Below are 13,431 nucleotides of genomic sequence, written 5' to 3'. Positions count from 1 at the left end.
AAGGGAAAGATTCCCCTTGATTAAATAGTCAGGTGTTGCATGTTTTAAAAATTCTTGCGGCACACCGGTTGAAAATTGGTGTTCTAGGATCCTCTTAGTTGTGTATGATTACGGAGAAAGCCCCGATCCTCACTCCCTCCCCAGGCGTGGGGGGTGGGGGGGGGGCAATCCCCCTGAGAATTTCCCCACTCAGCCTCCAGGTGTCAGTAGAGACCTACACATCCGCCTCCCTCCCTGCCCCCTCCTTGTCCATTCATAAAGTGGCGGGTGATTTGTGACCGCCTCACTGTGATTGTAGAGGCAAACAGCCATCTTTGCTCGTCTCTCTACTAGATTTGTTTTTCTAATTTCTTTTTACTTGAAGGTTTACCAGCTGCTTTATTACCAGAGCGAGGCTTCCTCGCAGTCTCTTTTCTTTTTCCTCTCCCCCTCTGTTCCCCTCCTTTTTGTTCCTAGAGACAATCAGTGTCTCTGGTCCCAGCTGCCACTGCTGATTTTTCATTACAGTTTAATTTAAAACTGGGATTGGAATGGAAATGTCTTTTTGCCATTTGGGGTTTGCGAGGCCTGTGGTTTTATTGCCAAAGGCACAAATGTTAGTTACTACTGTTTTTCCAGAGTTTGCTGGAGAGGGTGAGGGGTGTGGGAGGGTGGGAGGGAAAGAAAGACAGACCGATGGAGCGGAAGTGGGAGGAAACTGGAGGGGAAACCCCTCTCCGAGGCCACGTTATTCTGCGTTCGGTGTATTGTTTTGTTGATGTTTTGAAGAACCCGAGTTGGGTGAGAGGAGGAGAAAATAGTATCCGATCTCCCTAAATGAATGTTTATACCGGTCAAATACCTGTCAACCCTGGGACGAAGCAGATTTGGAGAGGGGCATCACACATATAATTTGGGAATGGCATCTTTATGGAAAAGTTTTTTTGAGTAACAGTAGCATCTCCAGCTGTTCACTTGACCACAGCTTGAAATGGGAACACTCGAGGAGGGACTAACCATACACAACCCCAGAAGGAATGAATTATTTATATACTTTCACCTAAGAGGAGACATCAGACATCTTTCTCCACTAGCTTCTGTTTTCTCTCTCCTCTTATACTCTTGGGCTCAAGTCCTAATGTTTATTTATGAGTCCCCCTCCAGTCATGAAACCCTGTCCAGCTACACAATTGATGTTTCCTACAGTCTCTTAGAAGACTCTAAGCGACTCAGTGTATTGGTCAGATTAGAATCAAACAATTCTCTAAAATGGATTACATTGTTGCCTATCTCAGTGTAAAATTCCAAAGGAGGGACACTCTTATTTAAAAGTAGTCTTGAAGGAAGATATGGAGAGAAGCTGAAGACTTTGCACACCTTTATTTAAATATTTAGCACTGACATTGGAGGGTGTTGTTTCCCAGATGTGGTAAAACTACAGAAGCCAAATGTCTTATCTGTCATCCTAAAAACAATTACCGTCTCCCCTCCCAGCAAGAATCTCTCTCTTTCGGGATTCACTAGTTTCTGTTGTCAAACTGAGTGTTCCATTCTCTCTGCAGATCTGCTGACTGCCCTCTCAGTGAGCATTTCCACTTCCTCCCCAGCTGGTCCCAGGCGCTCTGGGAGGCACGCACCTGTGTGGTGGGGTGGACACATCTCACTGTCATGGAGCAGCTCTTAAGACTCGGGGCGCCTTGCAGGATGCTCCAGACCCGTGCTGCTGGCGGGTTCTTGGTTAGCTGGTCAAAGGGTACATTTTATCTAAAAGCATACGTTTTTCGTGGCCAGGCATCTCAGCCTAGTTCCCTCTCTTTCTGATTTACCCCCATCCACTCCTTTCCTGCTTGTCTGGTGGTTTCTATTTCTGTGTCAGAGGGAGGAGGACAGTGGTGAGGGAGCCCAGCAATCATCCCGCAGACAGACTTCCAAGGCTGTTGTGGTTTGTCTCTGCAGTCCCAGGACATTCTGGCGGTTGGAATTTCCTCACAGAAGCCACTCCACTAACAAAAGCGGAGCTCTCGTTTCTGCAGTTCAGAGTTCAGGACACACAGAGGGGGAAAGGAAACAATAATAATGGAAACAGTGTTATCCCCAACAGCTGCCCTGCCTCCACTCCAACAACAACAACAAAAACAATGAGGATGACGACGACACATCTTTTCCCCACCTTGTGCCTAATGTGGTTAATGCTGAGGCAGCCAGAGTCACCTTGCGGGGGAACCATGTGTCACTGAACTGCCCCAAGCCCCACTGAAATGTGTGCAGAGGAAATGCCTTCCTTGTCCACTGAATAACATTTGAAACTTCAAGGAGCTGATTGACACTTGAGGGACACAGTTATTTTTGCTTATGTGCAATCTTCCAGGATGAAGGAAACTCTACAGCTACTACATTTGGTCAGTCAGCGCTCCTCTCTAGGTAGGATAAATTTAATCAAGCTGTAAGGCTCTAAGGGCTGGTCTACTTGTGCTGTGAAAAAACAGGTTACATCTTTGAATGCTTTCTTGCTCTGGGATTACCACATGCATGCAGTCAGCTCCTTGCAAGCAGATATTCCAGCCAGATTTTCTTTTTGTGTTTACTGAGGTAAATGCAGGGTATGGGGGGTGGGGGTGGAGGTGGGGAACTAAGGATTGAGCATTCGTTGTCCCGTGTGACAGGAAAATGGGTGTTTGGTCTTGTTTTGTGCTACAGGAATCTCTTCCGAAATCTCTTGGAAAATCTCATAAACCTAGGTTAGTGGCCACATATGGGATCCATTAACTCCTCATTTCTGCTTGTTCGTAGCAAATTTTTGTCTGGTGACAACACATGAACTTGGGGTGTTTTTGTTTTTCTTCACACCATGAAGAGCTATGTTGACTTGCTTTGGTTTTGAGAAAATATTTAGCAAAAAAGCAGGCTGTGGTTGGCATAAAACGGTGGATTGCTAGTAAAACGTGGTGGATTGCTTGGATCCTGAAGAAGCTGGGGGGCATTTTTCTTCAGATTTCAGGGGCATTCCAGAGTCGCCAAAGGTCTGGGCAGAATAGTCCTTCCTTGATGGAGTTGAGTAAGATACCTAGGTTCTCCTTCTTATCCCCATCCACGTCTCCTGGTCTAACTTTGGGAGAGAGAACTAGTCTCTCTTAGTTTCTAAAATTTTGTTTTCTAAATATAAGGGAAAAGACAGCAGTGTACTTTTTTTTTTTTGCAAAACATTCCAATGTCTCCAGAGATTAAAAGGTGTTAAATAATTGCACCATACCAATATTTAGAAATACAACTACTCATGCAAGCCAAAAAAAAAAAAGAAAGAAAAAGAAAACAACAGATTGGAGGATGTTAATTCAAAGGAGGAAGACAGACTGGGAGATTTAGAAGAAATTAGCTTTTATTTTTCTGTTTAAAGTAATTAATAAACTAAACACAACACTCGACTCTTTCACCCACAGCCAGCATCAGGGGACGGCAAACACTGCCTTTGAAATGGGCCCCCAGGAGGGAGGATCCCACTGTTCAGGCTACTTTATAGTGGTAATATACTGTCTGGAAAAAAACAGATGCCAAGGAAAGTGCACAGATTGTATCTCTAAGCATTTGAAACCCTAAAACTTCAGGGGGCCAAGGAAGGTCCCAGTCTTTTGATTTTTTTCCCCTAAAAAAAAAAGAAAGAAAAGCCTAAAGTATTAAATTGAAACAGGCACTTCATTTCTTTCCTTCATTTCTCCCTTCACCTCAGGAGACCTATGTTAAATTCCACTTAGATCACAGCTAGACGTGGTTTTGATGGTCTCAAGCCACCTTTTAACTGTGCGTTCATCCCATAAATAGAAGATGAATAAAGACGTCAGACTTCATCTATATAATATTCTGACACGTGTGGCGCTCTCTGTGAAAGAGGAGCCCAGAAGAAGGTAGACAACAATGCATTCTGCAGAGGGGAGAACTTACCACGGTGAAGTTACACACATAAACAGGAACGTGTGGATGCTGAGCCAATAGCTAGTAGAGCTGCAGCTGTCATCATTATTCTGAATGGACATTTGCAGATGGACAGCAGTTGTGCTGGTATAATATGAGCTCAGTGTGGGCCACTTCCTAAAGCCTTCATCATCAGACTTGGAATTTAAATGGCTGTTGTCCAGGGTAAGCAAACTAAAGCCTATGCTTAAAGCAATCAGATCCTGAGTTCAGACTCAGTTCATTATGTTCTGAGAAAAAATACATGGGTAGTGTTTGGGGGATTAGATTAAGATTTATTCACCTAAATGGGGAAACAACCAAATCTAACAATGGAAAAAAAAGGAAGACACTGCCAAAATTGATAATTCCTTCCCGGGAATACTCGTGGCTATTTTTAGTTTGTTAATATAGAAAGCCAGTAAGATGGAAAGTGAAGCGATCCACTTCCAGAAGGAAAGCCAGTCCCATGTTCATTAATAATTCTTTGTCGAATGCTCCATGGGCCTGATTCCGACAGCCTGGCAAGCTGAACTAGACAACAAAGACTGCAGGAGTGGAAGAGACATGCTCTTAACACCAGACCCACTGAAGATTTGGCTGTCATTTTACTACAATGGAGGCAAGGGGTAAAAACCTCCATTGAAAAAGAGAGAGCTTGCAGCATGATTATAAGGCTGGAATTTAGTGGGGGAAGAAAAGGTGGCCTTTGGAGTTAGCAAATGGTGGCGTTGAATAGCATTGAATGACTAAGCTTTCTTTCCACGTGTGGCTTGGGATTTTTGAGAGGAAAAGTTGACGATGTAGGTACGATGAGATGCCATTTAGCTATTCCCAGTCCCCATGGCAAATCTTCATTATCAGTAAAGACTATGCAATGAGTGATAGGCATTGCATATAAACTAACTCGAAGATCTAGACTGCTTGTGTTTTTATAGCAATTTACACCGTGTGCTGTCTTTTCACATGGTAGGGTCTCATTGGATTTTTATGGTAATGCCATAAAAACAGCAGTCGGGATAAATAGCACTGCCCTATTCTGCACAGAATAAACCACCATTTGGAAATACGAAGGAACTCCTCCAAGGTTAACTAGCTGATAAATATCTGAGTTGAGGCAAGATCCAGGCTTCTTGCCTTCACAATTATATTCCCTATATATCTTAAAAATAAGAAACAAGTGCAAGCAGCAGAACTTGGATGGTCTAATGTCCACCAAAGCCCGAGATCTGTGGAAAAGGATTAGAACAAAGTGACAGATCAAGGGAGCATGGGAACACAGGTGCACTGCTGCTTGTCGAAGTGGAGGGTCTTCTTGCCCATCACCTGAGCAAAATCAAGGTGGAAAATGGTCTGTTATTATGTGCTTTCCTTCCCCCAAATTGCATGGTAGTTACTAATAACATGCTACCTGCATTCACCCTTATGAAATACTTACTTTATTTTAGGCTGTATTCTAAGCTTTTTGCATTGATGAATCCACATACTACCTATGAAGTCTGTTTTAGTATTGCCCCCATTTTGTAGACAAGGACACCGTGTCTTCATCCGACAGAGTTTTTCACTCTGTTAGGAGCAATCCTGCAATCAGGTACGATGTGTGACAGAAGTCTATTAGGACCAGCCTTTAAAATGACCCACATTTCTCACCCTACAGCAATGAGAGGCCGGGGCGGGAGGGGGATCTTTTCCTCTCTCCTCATTCTCCCGCTCACTTTATCAATATTTCCTGAGCACACCCTGTCACGTGCCTCTTTGTTAATAACCCACTGTGCTCTCGGAGCAAAGGTTGGCCTGCAGCTTTCTCCCCTTCCTGCCTCCTGTCAGGAGAGGAAATCACAGTTTGCAGAGGGACCTGACACGGGGGGAACTGGATAGCACCAAAGGGTCAAGGGTAAGAATGCAGGGAAGAGTGAGAAATCCCAGATAGTGTCCAGCTGGTGTGAGGCAGGAAAGGGTCTTTCCCATGTGCTTCTCCTGTCTGCTCTCTCTGGTTCCCCTGCAGGAAAGAAAGCTGCAGCCAATTTCGTTGTGACCCTGTGTACGCACAGACACCCACACTGCAGGAGGAACATTTGAGAGGTCAGTCCTAGATGGGGTTTGCCGTTCTCCAGTGTACATTTAACTGAAATTATGTATTATTGTCTAAATATCACCAATTTAATGTATAATTCATGACCAGATCTATTAACTGAAACGGCAGATCATACTGTGTGCTTATTAACAGTGGTGTGCGGTGAAAAGGGCGCAGGATGGAACCTCCCTGTAAAGGCATCAAAAACATTTCCTTCCATGCAGCTCATTCCAGACCAGGCTGCTGACACCATGAGGATGGGGTATGAGACACACTCACTTTTCTTCCTTGTCCATCTCTCTTGGCTTTTGCTCTGCCATGTGGACTTGGTCTTTGAGGGAAAGCACCTTCCTCCTGAAGATCAACGTGTCCTGATGTAGGTCTCCTCTCAGCTCTTTCTGCTCATGGCTAAGGTACCTCTGATTAGGAAAGATGACCAGATAGATACAGGCAATGAAAGGACAGACCAGGAGGTCATGAGTTAAAGGTCTGGGCATCAATTGTTTTGCTAGTGATGTTTCTAAGTCCCATTAACTTTCATGAAGAATTATGTGTGTGGAGCATGAGGAGAAGGCACGCTTATTAACTTAGTCTCTCTCTCATGTTGGCAGGGAATAGTGCTATTTATTAATGAAGCCATGGGTTCCCAAAGCATAGAACAGTAAGGATCACAGAATGTGAAAACTAGAATGGGCATTAGAGATCATTTAGTCTAACTCTCTCACTTTAAAGAAGAGGAAATGGGTCCCAGGAGGCCAATCACTTCCTTGAGGAAGGTCATTTAGTTAGTTGGTGGCAGAGGTAAGGCTACACCCCGAGTTTATTACTCCCCACCACACCTCTGCTACACTGACAAATTAACGAGTATTAAATACCTCCTAACACCTCAGGAGCCAGAGTGTAATGGTAAACTTGTATTGCTTTGAGTATGTATGAAATTGGAAGCTAATTTAGTGGCTGGAAGCTATGGGTGCACTATCTTTCAAAAATGCAAATTGCTATCTACTAAATAACATGAGTGTAGGTTTGAGGGAGTTAGTTCAGCCGGAGTTAATAGGCAATAGTGTTAATTAGTCCAAGGGCCTGGGTCCAGTGTCCATAAGGGCCAATTAGCTCACACGATGGGAAAGAAGACTGTTTCCTAGAGTTGGACTGTACCCCACACTCAGCCAGTGGGGTCCCCAGGGAAGTCAGGTGAGAAAGTGAGGACAGCACAGCACAAATCTACCTCTCCTGCTGGAAGAAGAGCTCAAGGCGTTCCTCGGTGGAATCACCCCACTACATTCAGGGTTGGTGTTTTGTAGAAAGTTTTACTAAGGATGAAAGTTGGGGATTCTTTGGAGCATGTTTCACATGCATTCTCTTCACATCTTTGTATAATGGTAGCAAAAGGGATTTTGATTCGAGTTTTAAAAATTGAGATCTAAGACCCAGGAAGGTAAAATTATCTTTAAAAAACCCCAAAACAATATCAAGCAGTTGGAGAATATCAGGTTCAAGACCTCAACCCTAACCCTAGGTCTTTTGGACTTTCCACGACACTAGATGCCACAAACTTCCCAGCACAGAGACTGCTCTGCCGGCAGAAAGAGAACTGAAGGCGTTCCGAGTTGCATCCATGGGCCTGCTCACTGCTCAGCTGGAAAGCCAGCTTCCTCCCGCGATTGGGCCAAAGACAAAAACAAAACATGGTCTCAATTCATTTGCAGTTTTCTTTGGCAAAATATACACAGGCACAAAGGAAAAGTTCTGTCTGAAAGCCGCCAGCCCTGTTTCACAGGTCACAGTCTGAGACACACTCAGGAGGACAGAAGGACGGAAGGAGTGGCCACAGCTGAGAACAGAATCCTGAAAAGAAGTGAAGGCACATCACCTAGTACGTTTCTGTTGGACCCTTTCAGGCCTTCATTGTCTTATTTCAGGCCATGCCAGTTTGTGCAACGGTGACCTCGTTATCCAGATAGACTTTGTCCTTTCTAGAAGTAACTAAGAAGTTGTCCAAATCAAACATAGGCAGTCACAAAGAGGTGATGGGGGCTTACAAGGTGTGAGGTGGAGCCAAACAACTGAATTATAACCTTAGACCTCCCGAAGAAATACAGCCAAGGCACTTCACACTATTCCCCCAAATAAGGTAGATTTTTAAGCATCATAAAAAAAAACAACAGTTCATTTTAAATATATTATCTTTTGACAACTTGAGTAAATCAGCCATTGTTCAGAAATAGTTTTACACATTGCCACAGAATTCAGCCAGCACTTGGGTTAAATTCTATTTAATCCAAAAATTCCTGACCATGATGCAGAATTTTGGCAGCCTTCCTTTTACTCCTACCTAAGGTATTTTATTAAGTGCTTATGGTTTCCTTGTGACTTATATTCATAAGCAAACAGAAAGCAGCCAAGACAAGCCATAACAATTTCTCAATGGACAAGGTGTGGCAAGTTCTCCCTTCTTTATCCTGGTGTATCACATCCGTCTATGTGGGAGTTCTCAGATAGGCTAGCAAGTTTCTCTCTTTGTGCTCATACAGGAGGCCTGATCTCATCTGGTTGTTCAGTGCTAGCATGGTACAGTTGGGAATTACAATGAAATGCCTATTGACAATTAGGGTTTTGTTTAATGTAAGCTGGCAGGGGAGTTGGGAGAGTTTCAGGTAGCTTCTAGTCCAGCCCTCTGTGCTAGCCTTCTCATCTCCTTTCCACATCTCTAATCGTAGGAAATCCCCTCCTTTCCACAGAAGTCCACTCCAGTTTGGGGCAGTTCTAATTGTGATAAAGTTGTTTCTTAAAATAAGGAGATATCTGTTTCCCATACAACTTTGAACCACTGGTCCTGGGTCTGCCTTCTAGAGCTAAAAAAATGAATTCAACCTCTCTTCTGCTTTAAAGCCAATTATGTATTAAAACCCAGCTATCTTTAATTTATAAATTTATTCATTAACTCATTCCATTTGCATGTTATGGTGTCTACTGTGTCATATACTAAGGTGAATAAACCTGTCTTCTAAGGAGGTGTCTTTAGCCCATTTATGCTCATTTCTCTTTTTCTGTCTAAAATCATTCAGGTCTCTCCACTCTTCACATAACGTTGAGGCTGCCACAACCTCACTCTCTTCTTCCAGGCTTCACACTGAAGACACTATTGCTAAGAATAGTTATTGAGGATCGGCTGTGTGGAAAGTCCTAGTCTAGCTCCTCCAATATTCTCAACTACCCTTCAGGAGCGATGTTTATCAATCATGAATTGGCCATGAGAAACTGGCTCAGAGAGATAAAGTAATGTATCTTGGTGCATATGTGAATGAGACCATATGTGGTAGGTGGAGTGTCTGAACAAAGATCGACCCCAAAGCCTGCAGTTTGAGGGTGTTCCTTTCAGGGGCAGTAGCAGGAACTGAAGACGATGATTCACATGTACCTTCATGGCAGAAAAGACCATCTGCTCCTTCAGGATAGCCAACGGCCCTTAGCAGTAATCTTTGTTTTGGACTCTCTATTGCATCCTACAAAACACAGTACAGTATAGTGGTAGTCCACATGAAATGTATTTTCTGTTGGGAATTTTCTGAAGGGATTTAAAAAATCATTTGCTCTTGAAAATTTTATTTTTTTGTCTAAGTAATGCATTTAATTTATGATTGGCAATGATTTCCTGGCAAGCATCATGCATACTCAGGAATTCTTATAAAATGAGAGACTGTAGCCTACAAATTTTCAAATGTAATGACATTTTGATGAACACTAAATATAACAATGAAGTTGAAGTTCTGTTACATTTTGTAGAACTTTAATTAAACATTAATTTCAATTTATCGATTTTGTATTTTGGAAATAGTAAATTTTTTGAGATCTTCAAACATCTTTATAGGCCTTTGAAAAGAACAAGGCTGTAAGTGCTATATCGTTAGTGACTAAATAATTCTGGGTCTTTAACACTCTTTTGAAAGGAAACAGAAGAGCTGATACAGCTGAGCATATGACCTCGATGGCAATAGCTTCTACTGGAGACCACATTGTTGATTTTTTTTCTTAGCTCAATGTGGCTAACTTTGGTTGCCTTGTCTGTCCATCATGCTGAAAATCAGCTTAAAGGGTACTATTTTTGCCCCCTTTAATTATTTTTGTACCCTCAAGCAACCCCTGACCATACTGAGTTGCTTCTTTGCTTCCAATTTTGGCTGAAAAGTCACACTGATGCATCAGGTTTCATAAGCGGCACGGAGGGGCTGGATAATGAAGCCTGAAAGTGAGAGGGAGTGCTTTTGGCTCTTGCCCAGTAGGAAACAAGAGAAAGGAAGGAGCCAGAAAAATTCCCCATCCTTTCTCCCTTCTTGCATTTCTTCCGGAGAAGTCCAGTTTGCCAAACAGAAAGGCCTGCTGTGTTTCCTCATGACGTGTGAAGCAGGACCCGCCTGCAGATGCATTGGGTTGGGTTGATTTGCACATGTCTCTACCTTACATTTCACTCCCAACACCCCGGGTTTGTACTGTAATTCTTGCCTCTGGCTCTCCTTTCTAGAGAACCCTGTTAAGAGTGTGCCAAGCACCAAGTTGTCATTCATGGATTTTGTACTGAATTGCTTTCCCTGACTTTTCTTTAAACTGTATCCCGGTTACCTTTATTAGCTTTGTTCTGTTGTGTTTTGTTTTCCACTGTTTTTCATTTCCAGCTCATCTTTGGATATCACTTTTTGTGGGGTAGACCCAGAAAATACTGAATTTCCTACTAACTCAACATCAAAGACTGCCAAGCTACTCTCTTATCTTGCCTGCCTGCAATTAGATTTTTGAGCTCCATTGCAAGACCTTTTATTTATTCCTGTTAAATGTAATGATTTTAGTCAGCTCATTATTGCTGTTGCCTGTCAAAAACATTTAGAATGATATACTTGTTTTCTACATTCCTTATAGCTTTGTGTCATCCATAAATTTGATGAGATTTTTTTCCCCTTCATTCACTGATACCATATTGTACAGGCCATGTTGGATGAAAGAGACTGGGACAACCTATAGAAAATGTCCAAACCCTAATCCTCATATCATTTAGGCATACTTGTGTTTATCTGCTTACTAATTTAATCATCCTTACCTTCAGGCAAAGTAACTCAATTCCATTCCACAAACCTACAGTTAATGATTGCCTAATTTGGACAAATCACAGTGTTACACGTCCTTGTTGGGACGTAAAGGTGTATAAGACATTAGAAAACTTGGTTTGGTAAGGATTTCTCTTCTTTAAAGGAAGGCCGGCTGGTGGTAGAGATACTGCAGAAGAAACTGGTCTTTGGGGCACCTTTTCAATGACACAGAGCGGTGGCTACCTGGTTCTTCTCCATGAAATGCTGGCTCTGCTGAAGGTAAAAAGAAATGCAACTTAAGAATGCTCTAAGAAACTAGATTCTCTTCCTGAAAACTGAGTTTACAAAGAAGGTGTGAATTTAGCAATTAAAATAACCTCCTCCTTCCTAAGCACCTACCCTTGTCGATGAAAATTCCTTGCCAATTCCCAAAGCCTTATCATGGTTGCAGATTACTCTGTCACAATGACTCTCTCTTGTTAACTTCTAAGGAACGAGTGAGAGGTTTATTGAATGGCAAGAAGAGCACCTGGCATTTCTGGTCTAGTAGCTGGAATTTCAGCAAATGTCACACATATATTGCTTAGAAGGGAAAACGTCATTGGGGAAAGAAAATGAAAAGATAACAAAAGTATTGGGAAGTAGCATTACGTCTGTATTCTCAGAAGTATGTAAAACATTTTTAAAATTTATTCTTGTATTTTAAAATGAACTTTCCTTGCCATCTGTGAAAGATTCTACTTCTAAGAAATTGGTGCAAACTGCCATGAGGGGAAAAAAAATACAAATCTCTGAAAAAAAAAAAAAACTAGGAATGAAAGTCATAGATTCAATTACCTAGATAATTTGTTAGTTACCCCAGTGACATACATGGAGAGAAGTAGAAGCCAAAACATATTTCGATGTATAGGTCAAAGGATATCTTCAAGGAGAAGCAAGATGATCATCAGCAGGTAACTCAGTTCCAAAGAAAGCCATAGGTTAGCATTTATGACAATGCCGACAAAATATGGTGGGAGCTCTGGGCAGCCCCAGTTGGTGGGGCATTGTTCTAAAATGTGCAAAGTCACTGGTTCAGTTCCTGGCCAGGGCGCGTGCCTGGGTTGTGCATTCTGTCCTGGTCAGGGCACTTAGGAGAGAGACAACCCAACAATGTTCCTCTTTCACATCGACGTTTCTTTCCCTCCCGTCCCCTCTACCTAAAAAACAAAACAAAAAACCAAAAAGGGGGGAGTATGTGTGAGGGGGTACTGCACTGTTTTTTTGTAATTTAAAAGGCTCTGAATTCACAGAGACACCTTCCTTTTTATTTATGTCCTATTGCTTGGCTCAGTCTTGTAGAGTATTGCTAACTGGTTCTAATTCTTGTTAAGAGCAGACAACCAATAACTATTAATACATCAGCACATACATTAATAATACACATATGTGGGAAGAATATTTCATTAACTCTCTGTGAGACATTGAGAGCTCCAAGTTCCCTGGTGACATCTGGACCCTGATAGAACTGAGATGGAACACAAGCCTCAAGCAGACATGGGGAAGGTGGTGGGGTCAAATACCTGCTCTCAGCAGCTGCCCAGTAGCTCCCCGGCTGTGGCCCTGGGCTAAGCTCAGCAGCGCAGTCTATCTACCTCAGGGAACTCGAGAGACAGAAAACAGGAAAAATTATACTGTTTGCAACCCAAATAAATCCCTAAGGATTTATGACTTAATCTTTGCACAGCATCACTGAAAGAAACACAATCCAGTTAACTGAAAGTAATTTAAAAAGCAATTTTAATCTTCACTTGTTCTCTCAAGGAACATTAAAGGGGATCCAATTCATAATCTACAGTGATACATGAAAAAAATCGCTTTTCTTCTTCAATCCTACACCCCCCCCCACACACATGGGATCTCCAGAGCTTCTCTCTCCCTAAACCCCTCGCCCTCAGCCCTCTATCCCTTCTCTTCCCCAGCCCTCAGATGCACACCTGCACAGTCTCTTTCTTCTCTCCCTGGGGCCTCCCAGACACACCTGTGTGTGATATTCTGAAAGCGCCCCAGATGCTGCAATTCCCTGCTGGAGGAAGCTCGGAGACCCCATTCCTGACTCTCTCCCCACCCCTTTTTAGTTTCTTTTGTGGTATTGCCTGGTAAAATATAGGACACTCAGTTAAAGTACAATTTCAGGTCAATGACAAGTAACTTTTCAGTATCAGGATGTCCCATGCAGCATGTGGGACACACTTAAACTGAAAAATTGTCATTATTCTGAAACTCAAGTTCGAATGGATGTCCTGTATTTTTATTTTCTAGCTCCTGCATTTATGACACTTTGGAGAATATTATTCACCAAAATTTGTGTTC

The sequence above is a fragment of the Sturnira hondurensis genome, unplaced genomic scaffold (assembly GCF_014824575.4).
Source record: "Sturnira hondurensis isolate 20B ecotype Veracruz unplaced genomic scaffold, ASM1482457v3 Scaffold0004136, whole genome shotgun sequence".
Lineage (NCBI taxonomy): Eukaryota > Metazoa > Chordata > Mammalia > Chiroptera > Phyllostomidae > Sturnira > Sturnira hondurensis.
This window is presented reverse-complemented; position numbering follows the sequence as displayed.